Here is a 21094-nt window from a genome sequence, read left to right as displayed (position 1 = left end):
AGGGACGTGGTGAGAGAGTAGCACTGACATATATACACGGCCAAATGTAAAAGAGCTAGTGGTAAGCTGCCGCATAGCACAGGGAGATCAGCTCGGTGCTTTATGTCCCCCACAGGGGTGGGATAGGGAGTCTGGGAGGGAGCCTCAAGACGGGGGGATATGGGGATATATGTATACATACAGGTGATTCACTTTGTTGTAAAGCAGAAACTAATACAGTGTTATAAAGCAATTATACTCTAATAAACATGTATTTTAAAATACCACAACGTTGTAAATCAACTACACTAGAAAATATTTCTTACGTGAAAAAGATTTTCTGAATGTAAGTTTTATTGTGTGTGTGTACCACAGGTTCAATATATATGAATTATGTCCAATTGATTACATTGTTTTTCAAAATAAAGAATTTTTGATATTCTACATCAGCTGCATAATATAAATGCAGAAAAATTATATTATTCTTTTCTAAAGTTAAGAAATACCCATTTTGCTCAATCGGTATACTATAAACCACTAACTGTTAAAAAGGGATTCGTGACCTCTTCCTTCCAAAGAAATATTTCTGCACTCACACAAGTTTAATAGAATGTTCCGCCATGAACTGGCTTCCCACCTTAGAAACACGAGATTTGCATCCTGAAATCTTTCTTGCAAAAATGTCCAATTAACATCCTAGCATTACAGAAAGAAATGCTTTTTTCCAGATCTCAAATTACATACAACTTTATCAAGATATCATGTATGTTTTCTTTCTTCCACACACACAGACTGCATTTTATTTTTACAAGAGAAAAATCAACTGACACCAAGCATTGTAAATGGATGACCACAGCAAAAGCAACAATGATTGTAATTCCCAAACACGAAACACACTCACACTATTGTCATAATATTGACATTCAGTCCAGGAATCCTCCACTGTAACAGCTCCTTTATTTTGCAGTGAAAGACATCATGTTATTTTTGTTTTGTTTTGTTTTTGTTTTTGTTTTTTTTGTGGTACGCGGGCCTATCACTGTTGTGGGCTCTCCCATTGTGGAGCATAGGCTCCGGACGTGCAGGCTCTGCGGCCATGGCTCACGGGCCTAGCCGCTTCACGGCATGTGGGATCTTCCCGGACCGGGGCACGAACCCATGTCCCCTACATCGGCAGGCGGACTCTCAAACACTGCACCACCAGGGAAGCCTGACATCATATATATTGATATTATCAGCACTCACCTGAGATCTTCAAAAATCAACAAAAACATAATTTTGTGCTCTCTTTCATTTATTCTGGTTCTAAATGGTCATTTCTAAATGAAAGTATTTAAGTATGTTAACGTCATCTTATCACATCATATTTCAAATGACTACCGTCTCTCCAAAGATGCAATATGAGGAACTCATAAGTAGGCTCTCCAAAGTTTTACTCTCTGAATCTGCATTACACTTCTGCTGAAATTCACAATGTTCATTATTCTCTGAGAATATTCTTTTTCTTGTATGTCCATCTCACATACTCTTTCATTTCATGAAGTTTTTTCCTACAATTTTATGCCTAGTTTATTTCTGAGAAAATGCATTATTCCACATTGATATTTATAGACACAAAGACTTCTATATAATTCCCTGAGAGTTTCAAGAACTCCTTATTGTTTTTTTTAAATACCTAGCTTCTGAAGCTCTCCACAAAGCATTATTAAAATTGTATTTACATAAGTATCTACATATTAATCACACATTAATGCGTTTACAATTGTATTATGCTTTATTGATAATTTTGGAGCATAAACGTAGCTGTCTTATTTACCACCCTCTTGGAAATCACTTTAATATTTGCACTTAGGACTTGAAAGAGAATGGATAAATAAAAACCTGAAGAATATGCAAATACAATTTATATATTTCTCATAAAATTAGGTGATTATCTAACCTTTATCCAGAAAAAAGAAGAGCCCACATACTCTGCAGTCATGATACTCGAGAATGTGTGGTCTTCCAGCAGGAAAACATGCAGCAATCCACGTGGCAGAGTTTACCTGTGACCAGCTGGGGTTAGTGTCCTATGCATTCCTTACATGCAACATATCGGCAGTGGCCAAAGGGAATTTGTCAGTTGTGGCAATAAGTATAATGAAGATTTGTAGCAGGTCATGCTCATATATTCAGCACAGGTACAATCAACATCTTGCTCAATTCTGGTAGATCTAAATCTGTATCTGTTACCTTGTGTTTAACGAGGAAATGTCAGAACTGACTTAAAGAAAAAAGTGTTTTGTTTGTTTGTTTGTTTTAATTACAGTCACGGTGAGTAAGACATAGCTCAGAACAGCTAATGTGACTTAGTGATTCTCTCATCAGGAAATACAATTTCTACTTCCCTGTTAATTCTCCACATTCTGTAGTAAGTTAAGTTTCAGTGAAAGATAAATCTACAGGGCAAAAAGAAAAGAAAACTTACATGTGTTGATAGGATCATTCTGACAGGTTTTACCACGTATGTCAGTGTTTCTGGTGATGGACACAAGCTAGAGCTCCCTACTCTGACATTTTCACTGATGTCATTCCCCTTGATCCTCAATTTGAAAGTGGATAAAAATGTTTTCTATGTTTTCTTCTTTAAGAAATTAAATAAAGAATGCTGTCTAGACATGATCCTCTAATGACTTTCAGTCAGTGGTCATCAAGAGAAGAAAAGCACAGAATCTCATCCCCACAGAAGGGTGACATTCAGTCAGGTAAGAAAATTCTCCCGAAAATCAGAGCTTCATCTTTAACATTCAATCAAAGGCTTTCACAGGTTCTTCATACTCTGCACTCAGCCTTACCATATGGGATTGGCTCTGAGAACCTCACACCAGATGACTAACAAACATGTCATAGTACACTGATCTGGGACCAGATCCTGCCTCTCTTAATGATCTCCCTCAGGGACATTGCAATATTCTGGGATATTTCCTGGAGCCCTCTACTCTATACAGGTACACTTCCAAGTAGAAACAGAAGCTTTGATTCTCACTGGGACCCCTGCTCTGTCCAACCAACCTCTCTAGAAATATGATGTTCTAATCTCTCCTGATTAGAACATTGCACGGTCTCTCCCTGTGCTAATTTAGTAAAGGTAAAAGAGAAACAAGAAAGGGCAAACTATGCAGGGAGCAATATATAAGGTTCCTTTACTTAATGTATTTATCTGATATACACAAACATTGAGAAATATAGGTTCATTTCATAACGGTCAAGAAAAGAGGAGGAGGAACCTCCATGCCAACAGTATATATAAAGTGGAATCAATCTTGCATAAGCTCCAGCTAAAGCTTAGCTACGAGGTACTAACTATTCTCATAAAAAAGCAATAGTTCTCCATCATTTGAAACACACTGAGGATTCAGACAGCTGGACACTGCGGGTGTAGTCTCCTCACTTGAATTCTGTACCTGCATCACAGAACAATGAAATATTCCCAAAGAATTATTAAGGATGAGGTGGGGAGCCGAAATAAAAAAGGTGAATCCATAGTCTGCCCTACCATTCGTTCTGCTGGATGTTACTACCATCTTGGCCCAGTATGACCTTCCCACTTTTCTCTGGGCCTCCCTACTTCCCACTTCCATCCTCTCATTATATCTTACCTACACTTGGAAACGACTCTAGTTTTTCCACTGATCTTCATCAACAAGCAATCCAAATAGCAACTGTGTATATAACTCCTTAGAAACCTCAGGTCTGACTCAGTAATACATGACCTTCGAAGTCAAAAGTTTTCCTAATTCCCTTTATTATTATTTTTTCCAATTTCCATGTACTTACACTCTCAGGACCTCCACTGTTCTCAGGTTCGTCTTCCCTGCAAAATCTGTCAACCTAGACATAGACTTAAGTACCACCCTCTAATTATCTCCTAGGGAATCCAGTTTTTAAAAAAGCCTCAGCAAGCCTTATGGACTTTAGTAAAGACTCTTAAAGATAACCCATGGGAGATAGCAGTACACCCACAGATATCTATTTAATACACCCTCAGAGTAATTTTTTTTCTTTTTTATAAAGTCTCTTCTGTCCAATGAAGACTCTCAGCTCTTCTTCTTCAACATATGCAGTGTCTCACCCTTCTGATTACTCTCTGCTGTATCCCAGGGCCACTCCCTTTCCTGATATTACATTCTTTCCCAATTTTGTATGTTGGTAAAATCAAATAACATAAAATATAACATGTTAATTATTATAAAGTGCACCGTTCAGTGATATTAAATACATTCATATTATTGGGCGATCAACATCGCCATTTATCTTTCTAATTCTTTTCTACGTTTTAAAACTGTAACTCTATATCCTTTAAACATAACTTTCCTTTTTGTTCCATAACCACCTGAAAAGCATCATTACCCTCCCAATTTCTATGGTTTTGACTACACTAAATACCCCATATAATTGAAATAAGTAGTTGCATTGTTATGACTCACTAAAAGTCACAAAAATGGCATATTTGGTAGCTAAATTTCCTCAGGATTCATCCATGTTGTAGCATATTCCTAGATCTTTTCCTTCTTAACACTGAATAATACTGTATTATATGGGTATACCACACTTTGCTTATCCAGGAACTAGTGGATAAACACTTAGGTTGCTTTCATATTTTAGCTACTGTGATTATTACTGCTCTAAACACTGGAGTACAAATATTACTTTAAGACCCTGATTTCAATTCCTTTGGGTATACCTCATAGTACAATTCCTGGATCATGTAGTAAGTCTATTTTTCAATATCTGAAAAATTGCCATACTCTTTTGCAAAGCAGCTATATCATTCTACACTCGCACTGACAGAGCACAATGCTTCCAACTCCCTCACATCCTCACCAATACTTGTTTTCTGCTTGTGTATGTGTGTGTGTGCTTGTGTGTGTATGCATGCACACAAATATATAAACATGCATTTAGTGATATGGAGCATCTATTCAAGCACTTAATCATTTGTACATCTTTTTGAAGAACCATCTATTCAACTCTTTTATCCATTTTTGAATCAGGGTGTTTGCTTCTTGTTGAGTTGTAGGAATTCTCTGTATATTCTGAATAGGAATCTCTTGTCAGATAGATGGCTTTCAAATATTTTCTCCCATCTTGTGGGTTGCCATTTTATTCTGTTTACATTTCTTTGATACACATTTTTTAAAATTATGTACTGCAAATTGTTTATTTTTTTGTTAGCTGTACCTTTGTTGTTCCTTCATTTCATATTGAGGAAAACTGCCAAATCCAATGTCATGAAGCTCTTGTCCTGTGTCCTCTGCTAAGACTTTTAATTTTATTAGGCCTTATATTTAGTTTCTTGATACGTTTTCATTAATTTTTGCATATGATGTTAGGGAAGGGTCCATCTTCCTTCTTTTGCATGTTGACAACAAGACTTCTCAGCACCATTTGTTAAAAATACTGTCCTTTCTACTTTGAAAAGTCTTGGCAACTTGTCAAAAATCATTTGGCCATATATCAGGGTTTATTTCTGGTTATTCTATTCTATTCTATTGGTCTTGAATAAGGGAGAAAATAGTATAAACTATCCAGGTTGCTGAAGAGCATAAAGAAAGACCAGGACTGAGAATAAGGAGGGCAATATAAAACAGCAGGGAGTAAAAGACAGTGTGAGAGACGATCTTGTATTTGTGAGTTCATGGAAATATGATCAGGCTAAAACCACAAAACGCCTGACTTTGAACAATACGGTAAATGTCCTAGCAAGAAACATAACACTTACGCATCTCTGGGAAATATAATATGGGCATAAAGATAAGCTACACACAAATATATTAAAAAGGGAAGGGTTTTCATGGTGTGAGAATACTGTGGGATTTGAAATACAATTTACTTCTGTTCTACCATTCTCTCTAAAATTTATCAAAGTGTATATACAAGCAATCCCAATTCTTGTAATGTGCTTGACAGGTTTAATATGAACTTCAGCAGACCAGTAAATGTACATTCATAGTAGGACTCTACCCTAATCCAAAAAACAAAACACAAAATCTGGAAACACTACAGTTCACTTTGTCAACACACATACAGATGCAGTGATGGTTAACAGTCTAAAAACAGAAGGTGAGCATGGGTGCAAGAGGTTAATCCCCAGGCTGGGGTGGGGTGCAGAGTTTGAGAGTAACACAGGTAGAAAAGGCTTTTGTCCTATCCTTGATTTTTGAGGTATGGAAGTTCACAGGTCACTACCTTCATTTCAAAATGAATGAATGCACTATACAATTTTTAAAAACAGGTGAAGTAAACATGAGTGATAATAAATTTCACACTATCACTAATCAAATAAGATACTAAGAAAAATTGAATAATATAATTTAAGAATGAAGCAGAGAGATTGTCCAAAATGGTAGCATTCAAAAACCCAGAGCTTGATGCCTCTCATGGGCACACCAAAGTCACAACTCTTTACAGAACAGCAATTCATGAAAAAGGCCGGGACCTACCATAAAAGATGTTTTAGAGCTAAAGATATAAGGAGGGCACCTCGGCAAGACAGGGAGGAAGGGCAAAATCTCAACAGAGCCAAGACCCAAACCCCCAGGTGGGTGGCCCACAAATGGGAGAATAATTACAATTTCTGAGGTGCTCCCAGGTAGCAAGGGGTATGAACCCATCATCAGGCTCCCAAGCCCAGGGACCCTGTGCTGGAAAGAAGAGTTCCCAGAAAGTTGGGCTTTGAAGACCAGTGGTGCTTATTTTCCAGAGAGCCAGAGGGTTGTGGGAAATAGAGATTCCACTCTTAAAAGGTGCTCACAAAATCCCACATGATCCGAGAATCAGAAGAGAAGCAGTCATTTGAACGGATCCTGGGTCACACCTACCTCCTGATCTTGGAGAGTCTCCCAGAGAGTCCAGAGGCAACTACAGCACAGCCTCAGGGACATAGACACTGGCAGAAGCCATCTGGGGGAGCTCCTTCTACCTTGTGGCCACTGGTACCAGCAAGCATAATTTCAGAATCCTCCCTCTATCTTTTTAGCCTCAGGACCTGGCCCTACCCATTTCCACCAGACTATAGATACAAGTACTAGGATGCTGCAGGCCAAGAAACTAACTGAGAAGGGGCATAGCCCCATCCACCAGCAAACAGGCTGCCTTCAGACCCTCTCAATGCACAGCTGCCCCTGGACATGGGCCCAGCCACCAAAAGCCCCAGGACCAGCCTCCACACCTCAGTGGACAGGCACCAGCCCCAGAGTCCCTGGCCCCTCTGACAAGTGAGCCTGTTCTGGCCTTGGAATCAGCCTCACCGTCAGCAGCTGATCACTGCACAGGGACTCGATGGAGCTTGGACCTACCCAACAGAAAACCTGCTCTAGCAGTGGGATCAGCCTCATACACCAACAGGCACACAACAGCTCCAGGAATACCACAACCCAGCAGCCTGTGTGACCAGAACACTCACTTGCAGGCCAGAAACAGCCATGGACTCAGCTAGGCACTGACCCTGCCCATCAGAATGCAAACACAAGATTAGGGGTACCCCAGATCCTGCAGATAGCTGTGTCAGGAACAGTGATCCAACACCAACTCTGCGACTCCTGGGCCCTGCAGCCAGAACTCAGGACCTGTGTCTTCCTCCCAGTAGCCAGCATCGCCCCAAGACCAGTGACTGGGCACTAGCCTTGATATCACCTGGACTGCAATTCTACCCATAAGTGAACCATCACTAGATTTGGTGTCCCCCAGAGTTGTGCAGCCAGCTGCCTTTTGATTTAGCCTCACCAAGAAGCACAGACAGCTTCCATACCAGGCAGAGTCTGGCAAACAAGCACTCTGGGGGCAGCCAAGATTACCTGACCACCAACAGTAGTCAGCCCACCAAGCAGCCCACATAGGGGGTACACTTAGAACATATAGCTCTGGTGACCAGGGGACAGTGGGCTGCTGGGACACATAGGACCTCTCCTACAAAAGGCCACTTCTCCAAGGTTCAGGAAATGTAACGAACCTACTACATACATAACAATAAAAACAGCAAGTTAAGAAAAATGAGGTGACACAGAAACACGATCCAAATGAAGGAACAAGATAAGAACTCAGAAGATCTAAGTGAAGTGGAGATAGCCAATCTGCCCAACAAAGAGTTCAAGGTAATGACTGTAAAGATGATCAAAGAACTCAGGAGAAGAATGGACGACCAGAGCAAGAAGTTAGAATGTTTGAAAAAAGAGTTAGACAATTAAAGAACAACAAAACAGAGATGAGGACTACAATAACGGAAATGAAAAATACACTAAAAGGAAACTACTGTAGACTAAATGATACAGAGGAATGAATCAGAAAACTGAAGGAGAGAGTACTGGCAATCACTGAAGATGAACTGTAAAACAATAGATTAAAATGAAATGAGGAAAGTTGAACAGACTTGTGAAACAACATCAAGTGTACTAATATTTGCATTATACTGGTCCCAGAAGCAAAAAGGAAAGAGAAAGCAGTGTAGAACATACCTGAAGACATAAGAGCTGAAAACTTCCATAACTTGGGAAAGAAAACAGACATCCAAGTCCAGTAAACACAGCAAGGCCAAAACGGGATCAACCCAAAGAAGACCACACCAAGACCCATTGTAATTAAAATGGCAAAAAAATAAAGATAAAAAGACACTATTAAAAGGAGCAAAGGAAAAGCAACAAGTTACAAACATGGGAACTTGCATTAAGTTATCAGCTGGCTTTTCAGGATAACCTCTGCATTCCAGAAGGGAGTGGCATGGTATATTTAAAGTCACGAAAGGGAAAAGCCTATAACCAAAAATACTCTACCCAGCAAGGCTCTCCTTCAGATTTGATGGTGAGATCTAAAGTTTTACAGAGAAGCAAAACTAAAAGAGCTCAGCATCGCCAAACCAGCTTTATGAGGAATCTTAAAGGGGCTTTTCTCAGTGAAAAAGAAAAGGCCACGACTGAAACATAAAAATTAGAAAAGGAAACTTACTAAAGGAAAAACCTCATTGGATAAGGCAAATATTCAACAAAGGCAGTAAATCAACCATGTACACAGCTAATAGGAAGGACGAAAGAAAACAGTAATAAACTCATCTATATTCACAATAAGAAGTTAAGGGACACACAAAACAAGTAGATGTAAAATACAAGGTCAAATTCAGTAACTGTGGGGGAGCAGAGTAACAATGCAGGGTTGTTAGTGTCCACGTGAAACTAAGAGCTCAGCAACTGAAATAATCACACACACACACACACACATACACACACACACACAACTGAAAGAAATCCAAACATCATATTAAAGATAGTCCTCACATCACAGACGAATAAAAGGGGAAGAAAGGAACAGTGAAGAAATTAAAGAGGGATTCTAAAAATACCCAAGAGAAATGAAAATGAACACACAGTGATCCAAAATCTATGGGACACAGCCAACGCAGTTCACAGGGGGAAGTTATAGTGATACAAGCTTACTCTTAGGAAACAAGAAAAATATCAAATAAACAACCTAACATTACACCTGAAGGAATTAGAAAAAGAAGAAAAAAACAAAACTCAAAGCTGTCAGAAAGAAAAAAATTAAGAAAACAATACCATATGCAATCACACCAAAAAGAATAAGATACCTAGGAACAAATACACCTAAGCAGGTAAAAGACATGTACTCAGAAATGTATCAGCCATTGGTGAAACAAGTTGAAGGCAACAGAAAAAGATGAGAAAATATAGCAGGTGCATGGACTGGAAGAATTAATACTGTTAAAATAACCATACTGCCAAAGACAATCTACAGATTTAATGCAATCCCTATCAGAATACCAAAGCATTTTCATAGAGCTTGAAAAAGTAATTTTAAAATTTGTATAGAAACACAAAGACCCCAAATAGCCAAACAATCTTGAGAAAGAACAGAGCTGGAGGCATCAGGCACCTTTACTTCAGATTATACTGCAAAGCAACAGTAATCAAAGAGCATCGGACTGGAGCAAAAACAGACACAAAGATCACTGGAATAGAATAGAGATCCCAAAAATAAGCCCACACGCGTATATTTAATTGATTTATGACAAAGCAGGCAATATGGAGAAAGAACTGTCTCTTCAATAAGTGGTACTAGGAAAACTGGTCAGCTACATGGAAAAGAATAAAATTAGAGTATTTTAGCACACGGTATATAAAATTAACGCAAAACTGAATAAAAACCTAAATGTAGGACCATAAAACCCAGAGAGGAAAATACAGAACATTCTTCAACATAAATGATAGCAACAGTTTTGCGTTCAGTCTACTAAGGCAAATGAAACAAAAGCAAAAATAAACAAATGGGACTTCACTAAACTTAAAAGATTTTGCACAGCAAAGGAAACCAAAGACAAAATGAAAAGACAACCTGCTGAAGGAGAGACAATATTTGCACATGATAAGAGGTTAACACCAAAAAGATGACCAACCAAGGGTTCATATCTAAACTACAGAAACAGCACATACAACTCAATATCAGAACTGCACCCAAAATATTTTTTTAAAAAATGAGAAGACCTAAATAGACATTTTTCCAAGGAAAAAATACAGATAGACAGCCAGAATGCACAAAGATGCTAAACATAGCTAATCGGCAATAAAATGCAAATCAAAACTATGAGATATATCACCTCAGTCTTGTCAGAATGGCTGTCATCAAAAAGGTCACAAATAACAAAGGTTAGTGAGGATGTGGAGAAAGGGAAACTCTTGTAAACTCTTGATGTGAATGTGAAGTAGTGCAGCTACTGTGGAAAGAAGAATGGAGGTTCCACCAAAAACTAAAAATAGAACTACCATAATATCCAGCAATTTCCCTCTTGGGTATATCAGAAGAAAACAAAAACACTATTTAAAAAAAAAAATAACTGCACACCAATGTTCATAACAGTGTTATTTGCCATAGCCAAGATATAGAGTCAAACTGAGTGTTCATCAATAGGTTAGGGGATAAAAAATGATATTTATGATGACTTCAGCAAAAAATGAAATGTTGCCATTTGCAAGAACATGGATGGACTTGGAGGGTATTACGCTTAGTAAAATAAGCCGCAGAGGAAACAAGCCTGGTAGGTTATCACTTACACGTGCATCTAAAACATTGAATACAACAACAACAATGAAACAGACTCACGGATTAAAGAACAGACTAGTGGTTACCAGCAGCGAGAGACAGGGCGGAGCAGCAAAATAGTGGTAGGAGGTTCTGAGGAAGAATCCACTTCGTATAAAAGCAATCATCTACAGTGACGTTCTGTGTAGCCTGGGGAATAGAGCCACTCTTTTATAATAAGTATAAATGGAGAAGAACCTAAACATTTATGAGTCACCATGTTGTACCTCTGAAACTAATATAATAATGTAAATTAACTATAGATCAATAAAATATAAAGTAAGAAACAATAAAGGGGAGACAGATTATTAGATAGAAATCAATTAAATAAACACAAGTTTCGGAAATCAAGGAATTAAAAAACAACATGTAAGACAACATTGGCCTTTAAAGTGTACGATCTATTCATTTAAAAGAAATCATTTAAGTGGTGAAAAATGGTACCCATTCTCACAATTTTGTATATCTAGGATAAATTATTATCTACAAAAATATGTTACAAATATTCACTCAAAAAGAAAGAGAAAATTTGGATTAACCTATTTTAGTATACAAATTTAATATCAAAGTCTCTATGTGACATTGATGTGAATAAGTTCTGTTAACCACTTCTAGTTTCTTTGTGATGTAAAATCTTTTAAAGCATAAAAATCAGCCTTTCTACATCATTCCATTAGACATACATAGAAGTTAAAAGAAATGAGAAGACAGAAAAATCAACCAGGAAGGTGAATTTACTGAGAAACAGCCATTCGTTCTCCCTCCTCCTTTGCTTTTCCTCCTTTTCCAGGTCTCTTTCGGTTCCAATCAAGAGAAGTCTTGAGAATTCTGAGAATATTTCTTCGAGGGCTTCAAACCACCATACCTATGTCCTCTGCCACAACTACACACACGGGAACAAAAATAAACCTCTGCTATCTACTCATGTAGGAGAGATTCATGCAAAATAAACTCCTACATGGAGACCAACAGGTGAGTTTTCTACCTGTTCTTTATAATGTCCTTCCATTATAGTAAATCCCACACATTATGAGGCAGAAGGGGTTATGTGAGCTCTTCCTTGAAGTCAAAAACCTTGCATTCATTTCAAGTACCTGGTGATCATAGGGTACAGCCAGGGAAGGTGCCATCACCCTCGGGGGGTGGGGGGGTGGGCGGTGAATGGACTTCCGCAACCATGCACCTCCTGATGAACAGGTTCTGAAGAAACAAAGGGCGGTCACACCGCAGCCAGCCTGTCAGACTGTCGGGCCACTGGGCAACCCCACCAGTCTGGAAGTGCCCCATAAGTTGCTCAAAGCAAAACTCTGCCCCCCCGTGAAGCCAGGCAATTTGGGCCAGAGAGTCAGAGGAGACCGGTAATCAACTCCTCCTCTCTGCTCACCTCCTTGGGGTTACAGCAACCCCACCTCCAAACCCAACTCTGATCCTGGAGTGCCAAGGTGGGAGCGCAGGTGGGTTCTGCCGGTGCTTCAGCGCCTTCTGGGAAGCCCCCTAGTTTGAATATGATTTGAGTTTGATCCTGAGAAACCATCAGAACTTCCCACCAGAGATAAATGAGGAGATTCTGGCCTTTATTAGTACGCACGGTGAACCCGGTTGTCCTGGCTGTACTTGCCAACCCTCCTATTTTACGCACCTATGTTTATCCACCTTCCTCCCTGTGAGTACCTTTGACTAACCCTGAGCTCAGACTCCTGATCTATTACAGTGACTTTTTCAGTCTTTCTTTAAAAATGTACAGGTAGGGCTTCTCTGGTGGCGCAGTGGTTGAGAGTCCGCCTGCAATGCGGGGGACACAGGTTCATGCCCCAGTACGGGAGGATCCCACATGCCGCGGAGCGGCTAGGCCTATGAGCCATGGCCGCTGAGCCTGTGCGTCCGGAGCCTGTGCTCCACGATGAGAGAAACCACAACAGTGAGCGGCCCGCGTACCGCAAAAAAAAAAAAAAAAAAAGACAGGTAATAAAATGAATTTAACCTAGAAGCAGCAGCTCAGTAAGGGAAATAAAATCATCAGAAGTTATCTAATCACAGCCACAGCCATCCAGGGCCCTGTCTTATCTGCTGGGGCATAAGAATGGGACCTTCCTAAACCTGAAGGGCATCCAATCAAATAAGTTGATTATGCTCACCTCTGGCTCTTGGAGGGATTGCTAGGCAGTCTACCCAGGGTATACTGACTGCAAAACACGGTCATGGTTTTGAAACACCTATGCTCCAGGAAAGATTTTTGCGGTGCATGGGGAAGGTTTCTTTTTGACATCAAGCAAAAAATAAGTCACCAAGCCCTTTGAGCACAGGGCTTCTTAAGAGGGAAGTAGAAGGAAGGAATGGGCAGAAAACATGATCTCCTCGGAAGTGCAGGGCGTTTTTCCAAAAGAGTAGGATTTAGTCTCAGTTTAAGGAGAACACCTTTAAATAGCTGGGACAGCTCCAAACTGCAGTTTAGGGAACGAGTGCTCCAAAAGAACAGTGCTTTACAAGTCCTGGCCAGGCAGCAAGAGGATGAAGAGTTGGTTTTGCATAGTTTTGAACACAGGAGTAAAGAAACCGAGGCATCTCTGACTAAAAGGGCCTGAGATCCTATGGCATCAGTGGGTCAGTCAGTTGCAGGGGGCAGGGGGTGTGGGGGGCGATATTTCTCTCTCAACATCTCCCAGGGCAGCCACCCCTCCCAACCCCACCCCCCTACTCCCTTCACCCTTCCTCCCTCCACTGTTGGGTCCCCAGGGACAGCACTTCTTAAGCTGGAGCGCTCAAGCACCATCTCTGCAGTCTGGATTCTTCCTGGAGCCTGGCAAGTTCTGGGACAGGAAGCCAGGTCTGCAAGGCCGCTGGGGTGCAGTCAGCCCTGGAGGTCTGGAGGGGAAATGGAGCCCTGAAGCCCACCCACGTCCTTGAAGCCGAGGGAGGAACACATCCTTCTAACAGTACTTCTCAGGGGTCAGCATGCTCCCCACCCGACGGTGATCCATACTCACTTGAGGCAACAAGGACTGCCTCTAACCGGCCCCCTCGATTGCGCCTTAAGGGTCCTCGCACATGTGTGATAGCGCAGGCCCTGGATCTCTTTAGTCAGCCTAGGCCAGTGCTGCCGGGGTCCCTCCAGTCCCATCCCCCAGCCCCTCCCTCTGGGACTGTATCTAATAGAAGAAAGAGCACAGAGGAATTGGCTAAATCAAGGGACCGGGGAGCCTGGGTATGAGTTTGAAGACCGAGAACCTAAGGCACAATTACATATTATTGGAGACTCTTGTGGGGTGTGTGGGGTGAGGTTAGGAGGCTGAGAGGCTGAGTCGACCTGGTGAGTCCAGCCCCAGGACACCACACAGCCCCGTCCCCCCTTCCCTGCCATCAGACAAGGGGTGCCGCAACTCCAGCCGGGACTCTGCACTTCCCCCTCCCTGATTCTCCTCCAGAAGAGCAGGTGGCCCCGCTCTGAGGGCAGCGGCAAGACAACGGACCAAGTCCCCCCGCACTAAGGCGCTACTGGAAGCTCTTCCTGCACAGCAGTGCTGGCTTGGAGCAAACCCGAGCACCGCCAAAGTTGGTCTCGTCCTGCAGCGGAGGGACGCAGGGTTTAAGCCAGCTGCCCTGGCTTTAAAGCAATCAGCCCCCCCTTTAAGTCAGGTGACCCGACTTTAAATCACTGTGTGCCCCTCAAGCCTGCAACTTCAAAAGTTGGGAACTTCACTTTGATCCCAGCACCTCACATAGCTGAAGGCACACTAGTCACCCCCAAGCCTGGCTTAGAGGCAGGATATAAGGTAAGGGGATGGGCGTGCACTCCTGGTGATGAGGGTGCACTTCACGTACCAGAAGGGTCCAGGCACCCTGGGGTACAGCTACCAGTGCACGGTACAGCAGCTCCCTGGCAAAGCTGGCGAGGCCCAGGGAGAGCAGGCACACCCATGCGTGCAGAGGTTCCAGGACGGGAGCTGGGGCACAGCCAGCCGGGAGGGTGTGAAAGTGGAGGATCTGAGCCTTTTGTGAAAGGCAGACACAGAGGATGGATGAGAAACAAAGACCAGATGAAATATGGATTTGAAAAACACACCCTGCTCTTGAAATTGGGGTGGGGGGCACCCCAGACTTGAGACTTCTTACTCCCCAGTACCTAGTGCTTTGGCCTTTGCCCAATTACTTATAAAATGTACTGATAATATCTAACCCATAGAATACCGCATTTGTAGTGGTATTGCATGTTAATGTTTCTATAGTGGAAAAATCGTTTCTACAAGAAACATGTACACTATCTGAAATCAATTAAAACCCCTCTTTATAAAGTACTATATTGGACTTCCCCGGTGGCGCAGTGGTTAAGAATATGCCTGCCAACGCAGGGGACATGGGTTCGAGCCCTGGTCAGGGAAGATCTCACATGCTGCGGAGCAGCTATGCCCATGCGCCACAACTAGTGAACCTGCAGGCCACAACTACTGAAGCCCGTGTGCCTAGAGCCGGTGTTCCACAACAAGCGCAGCAAGAGAAGCCACTGCAATGAGAAGCCCGCGCACCACAACAAAGAGTAGCCCCCGCTCGCCGCAACTGGAGAAAGCCCACGCACAGCAACGAAGACCCAACACAGCCAAAAATTAATTAATTAATTAATTAATTTTTAAAAGTACTATATCCTTCTGTACAACTTCTCTGGGAAGCACAGAGATGGCGTGGGAGAGTGAGAAAGACCAATATTTACTGCACATCTCTCATGCAGGTGCTCTGCTGGCTCAGATACATTTATCCCCACTTTACAAAGGAGGAAATAAGCTCAGAGAGGTTTAGTAATTTTCCCAAAGCCAAACAGCTATTGAGTGGCAGAACCAAGATCTGAACCAAGTCTGTTACCCCCAAAGCCTAAGTCCTCATCACAACAAAACTCAATTAATATTTACATTTATCGAATTACATTGCAGCCTGGGGAGTTCTTGGCACAATCCTGAATAAGAGTGAGAAAGAAAGAAATAGCATTGTTCCTACAGTCAACCAAAATTTTTGGAGCAGCGGCTAGATGCCTGGTCCTTTTTGGGGTTCAGCAGTGATCACGACAGGAAAAGTCGTGCTTTCATGAACCATGTAGTGGGGAGGAGAGACGGGTGCAACTTGGGTGAGGGATTTCACCTTGCTGGGCCTCTGTTTTCTCATCTGGAAAATGGGATAGGTGTTCCTCATTTTCTGGGATTGTCCGGCTGGACATTCTCTGATTCCATAAGAAGCATTTGTTTTCCTGTTTCTTTAAAATTCATTCAAGCCATGAGCCATGATGCATGTTGTTAGCTGCTCCCCAAATCACTCTTCCCCACCCTTTTCCTGTGATCAGGTCTTTCCCCAAACATGACTCACAATCAGTCAAGTCACAGAACCTAAGGGGCACCCAGCAGAAAAATTCCAACCCTTGCTTCTCAGGAGCTCTGCGGTCTACCTGCCAGGTAAACTTAACTCACCTGGGACAAGGTGGCCATCCCTGGTTTCACATCAACATGATCTCAGGCACAAACCTCCTTTTTTTCCATTTGGTCTTTAAGTTACTTGTTGAAACAACTGTACAAATATGACAAAGGTATAAAATCAGGCATCTTCTGCCCCCAGCGCCTACTAATACATGATGTTCTGCCACTTTAATGATAAAGATAGAACATTTCAACATTCTGCTGCCCTCATTATTTGTCATTTTTGTTGATATTTCTATTGAATACATCTTTCAATATTTTAACAATGGAACATTTATTTAGGTTGCTCCAGACCCAGCCTTTAGTGGTAAGGGATTTGTTGTCATATTTCTATTATGTTTCCTTTAAAAACCATTATCCTATTTAAATGGATTAAGTCAATTCTATAGGCATTTATCTTATGATATTCATGAAGTTAATCCATAGAGGGCAGTGGTACAATTGATCGCACTTGAGAACCTCTAGTAACACAGTTAAGTTTACATATTATCTACATGTAAACCGAAGTACATGCCGAGTGAGATTCTCCTACCCTTTTCACTCTGTGCCCCTCAAGCCTGTGAGAAATGGAATATTTCTTGCCATCTCAGTAAACAAAGGATATCACAGTCATCAGCCCTTGCAGCCCTCCAGTGTGAGCCGCGAGCCCTGAGGATCTCAGGATATGCAAATACAGAATGCAGGCCCCAGAGCGCTGAGGTGCATATGAAAGGAAGGAATTCAGGGAGCCCAGCCTCTGGCATCTCCGCAAACAAAGAAAAGCGCTGCATTCCTCACGTTGGGAGAGCCGGTTTGCCTTAGTTAACAATCACCTGCTGATGGTCCCCATTACCTGCGCCAGTGCCCTGCCCTGTCCCCTCCCCCGGTCCTTTAGCTCAGGGAGGAAGGAGGGCAGAGGGACTCCGCTGAATAAGGGGCCTGCGAGCCTCGGGAGGAGTTTTTAGCCGCCTTCCCCGCAGTCGGGGGGAGGCGCGCTGACGCTGCAGCCGGGCCCTGCGCCTCCCTTGCCCCGTTTCCCCTCAGGACACTCAGGCCGACCCCCTCCCCACGCCCCCCAGGCCCCGCGAGCCAGGCCGAGGGCAGGGGCGAGAGGAGGGACCGAAGTTCCCCGGAACCAAACGCTGGGGGCCGCCCTTTCTGCACAGCAGCGGCGGGTGGCAGCGAACCCCTGCCCCTCAGAAGCTGGTCTTGCCCTGCCGCCCGGGCACCTGACCAGGCGGAGGGTCGGCGCCCGCTTACCCGGCCCGCCGTCCGCACGACTGTCGCGGCTTCGGCCTCCGGGGCCCCTCCAGAGCCGGCAGCGTCAGTGAGGCCGCCCTCGCCGCGGGCTCCGGGGCAGTTCCGTGAAGGCGGAGGGAAGAGATCTCGAGCCGGGAGCTCCAGCTCTGTGGAAACGCGGGCTCCGTTCTGGGCGCAGCGGGTGGGATCGCTCTGCCCCGAGGCCTTCCGGGAGGGACGGAGGCGCCGGGGGAGGGAGCCGCCAGGAGCGCAGGGCCCCGTCGGGGGTCCTGGAGGGGCGGCCCGGCCTGAGGGCCCCGCCCACTGTGACCGCAGCCCAGGCATTTTTCCTGGAGTCCTACACTACAAAGTTAGAAAGATACACGGTCTATGGTAAATATTCACAAATGATTGTTGCTGCTGTGCTTACTATCCTATTAAAGGTGTAAAATCCATAAAACACTTTAAGTTCAAAATTAAATATGAATTTTTACCTTTCTAATTATGTCTCTGCTATTCACAATTGTCGTTAATGAATCAGAGACTGTGGCATCACTAGTTAAAAGTGAGCTTGTTAAAAAAATAGAACTCAGGCCCACCGGACCTACTGAATCACAATCTGAACTTTTACAATCTCCCCAGTGTCTTTGTGTACCCATGAATAGTTGAAAGGTACATTTCTACCTCGACACGTCTTTTCTGTCTGAGAAATACACACATTTTATCCAATTTGATATAAATAAAACACTCAAAAATGCATATGCCTGTATTGAAACCATCATTTTATCATTTCTTTTCCAGATAAGTATAGTCTCTATACTGGTTTTGTGGATCACATGCCACACTCTTTTCTTGTAGTTAGAAATAAGATAGAGAAACTTACTTTGTAAAAAAAAAATATATATATATATATATATATATATTAGTGAGTAATTGAAGACACTCTTCTAAATTAAAACCAGTTCTCTTAACTTGCTCTTTTCTTCTTGGGTCACATTATGAACTCTTCCCGTGGCCACACGGTATGTGTACTTTTAATTTCAGGGACCGCTGACATTCCAGGATATGGCCATAGTTTTCTCTCAAGAGGACAGGCAATGCCTGGACCAAGATCAGTGGGAACTGTCCAGGTATGTGATGTTAGACAAGTATAGGAACCTGCTCTCCTCGGGTGAGGATACCTTCCTTCCAGAATTCCTTATCCAACCACAGGGTTTAGAGTCCTTCATTTGTAGAATGTCTCCTGGAATCTTCTGCTTCCTACAATAGGGTTCCAGATTGCAACGTTTCAGGAAAGATTGGGAGTTTGTGGGTATAATTTATCTTATTCTTTTAACATTGCAGCCTCCCTCAGCCACATAGCACAGGGAGACTAGCTCGGTGCTTTGTGACCACCTAGAGGGGTGGGATAGGGAGGGTGGGAGGCAGGGAGATGCAAGAGGGAAGAAATATGGGAACATATGCTTATGTATAACTGACTCACTTTGTTATAAAGCAGAAAATAACATATCATTGTAAAGGAATTATACTCCAATAAAGATGTTAAAAAATAATAAAAATAATAAAATAAAATTGCAGCCTCCCTTTTAATATACTTTGTAACTGCTTGGGCTGTGTCTATATGAACTGTGTACTATATGCTTCTGTTACAGTCCTTACAATATTTTATTGTCTTATTTTCTGTAACAATTCTCCATGGATTCTTTGGGCTTAAAGTATACTAAAAGGGAGACTGCGATTCTGGGACTTCCCTGGTGATGAAGTGGTTAAGAATTCGCCTGCCAATGCAGGGGACACGGGTTCGATCTCTGGTCTGGGAAGATCCCACTTGCCACAGAGCAACTAAGCCAGTGGGCTACAACTACTGAGCCTGTGTGCCACAACTACTGAAGCTGGTGCGCCTTGGGCCCGTGTGTCATTTATTTTTTGGAGAAGCAACCACCTCTGAGTGATCAAAATTTAGACCAACTAGTCAAAATGCTTTATCACCTGTTCTAAAACACTGATCAACAGAACAAGTTTTACTAGGGATAACAGTGTAATTGTATTCTGGAGTTCATAGCGGCAATATGGTTTATGACCTTGATGCTGGATCATGACATTTCAATGGTATAACTGCTTTTAATTGTTCAACGATTAAAGTCTCACATGGGGCTTCCCTGGTGGCGCAGTGGTTGAGAATCTGCCTGCTAATGCAGGGGACACGGGTTCGAGCCCTGGGCTGGGAGGATCCCACATGCCGCGGAGCAACTAGACCCGTGAGCCACAACTGCTGAGCCTGCGCGTCCGGAGCCTGTGCTCCGCAACGAGAGGCCGCGATAGTGAAAGGCCCGCGCACTGCGATGAAGAGTGGCCCCTGCTTGCCACAGCTAGAGAAAGCCCTCGCACAGAAACGAAGACCCAACACAGCAAAAATAAATAAATTAATAAACTCCTACTCCCAACATCTAAAAAAAAAAAAAAAAAAAATCTATTAAAGTCTCACGTGATCTGAGTTCAGACTGGAGTCATCCTGGTTGCTTTCTGTCTATTGCAGATTTCTTCCAGTAGGAAAGGACAAGAGCATTACGGCTTACTTTACAAAATGTCTGGAAACTAAATGATGATATAATCTACATTCAGTTAATTTATACATACCCTACTGTAGAACCATGTTTGTTAAGGTGGCAGAGCCCGGTAATTATGTACAACTGAAACCTTTATCTGCACTGGTTCAAGTCCTCTTCCTAAGAATATGTTTATAATCAACATTCTTTCACAAATGACCCAATTTAATTCACCATAGCATTCCTCATATTAATTAAATGGAAAATCCTAGGCTATATACAAATCCAGAAAGGGCCAACAATCCTCAGCCCCCATGGATGATTACAAACCATTGCTGAGGCATACAAATTACTTATTAAAGAACCACTATGTCCATCAACATCATCAATTTATATATTATTGCCCCAATGCTAACCTTAACCCTGGCTCTCACAACATGAATTCCTCTTCCCGTATCTTTTCCACTAATTAATATAAATGTTGGCCTATTATTTATATTAGCCATATCACACCTAGCCATTTATTCCATCCTCAGATCTGGATGAGCTTCACATTCAAAATACTCACTCACTGGAGCCCTAGGGACAGTAGCACACACAATCCCATATGAAGTAATGTAGCAGTTATTCTATTCTCAGTCTTACTGATAAATGGATCATTTACACTTTCAACAGTAATTATTACACGAGAACGCCTATGACTAGTTTTCTCCTGACCCCTACCCAGAATTTGATTATCTCCGCGGTAGCAGAAATCCAATGAAGCCCCTCTTG

The 21094-nt window shown here is 42.5% G+C and overlaps 1 long non-coding RNA gene across 1 annotated transcript in view; it reads right to left on the bottom strand.

Moving 5' to 3' along the window:
* The window catches only part of LOC309797360, a 54757-nt gene extending 36845 nt beyond the window's left edge, over positions 1–17912 (bottom strand). The window contains exons 1-2 of the long non-coding RNA XR_014292612.1: positions 17796–17912; positions 16551–16647 (exon numbers count right to left, since the gene is read on the bottom strand). This is a non-coding gene — a long non-coding RNA (uncharacterized lncRNA). The remainder of the gene's footprint in view (positions 1–16550; positions 16648–17795) is intronic.
* Between the last annotated feature and the right edge of the window lie 3182 nt (positions 17913–21094).

Source organism: Mesoplodon mirus (genome assembly GCF_964341445.2).
Source record: "Mesoplodon mirus genome assembly, contig: HAP1_SCAFFOLD_366, whole genome shotgun sequence".
NCBI classification, from domain to species: Eukaryota; Metazoa; Chordata; class Mammalia; order Artiodactyla; family Ziphiidae; genus Mesoplodon; species Mesoplodon mirus.
Note: the sequence above shows the minus strand (reverse complement) of the source record. Positions and strands in the feature narration are given on the sequence as shown.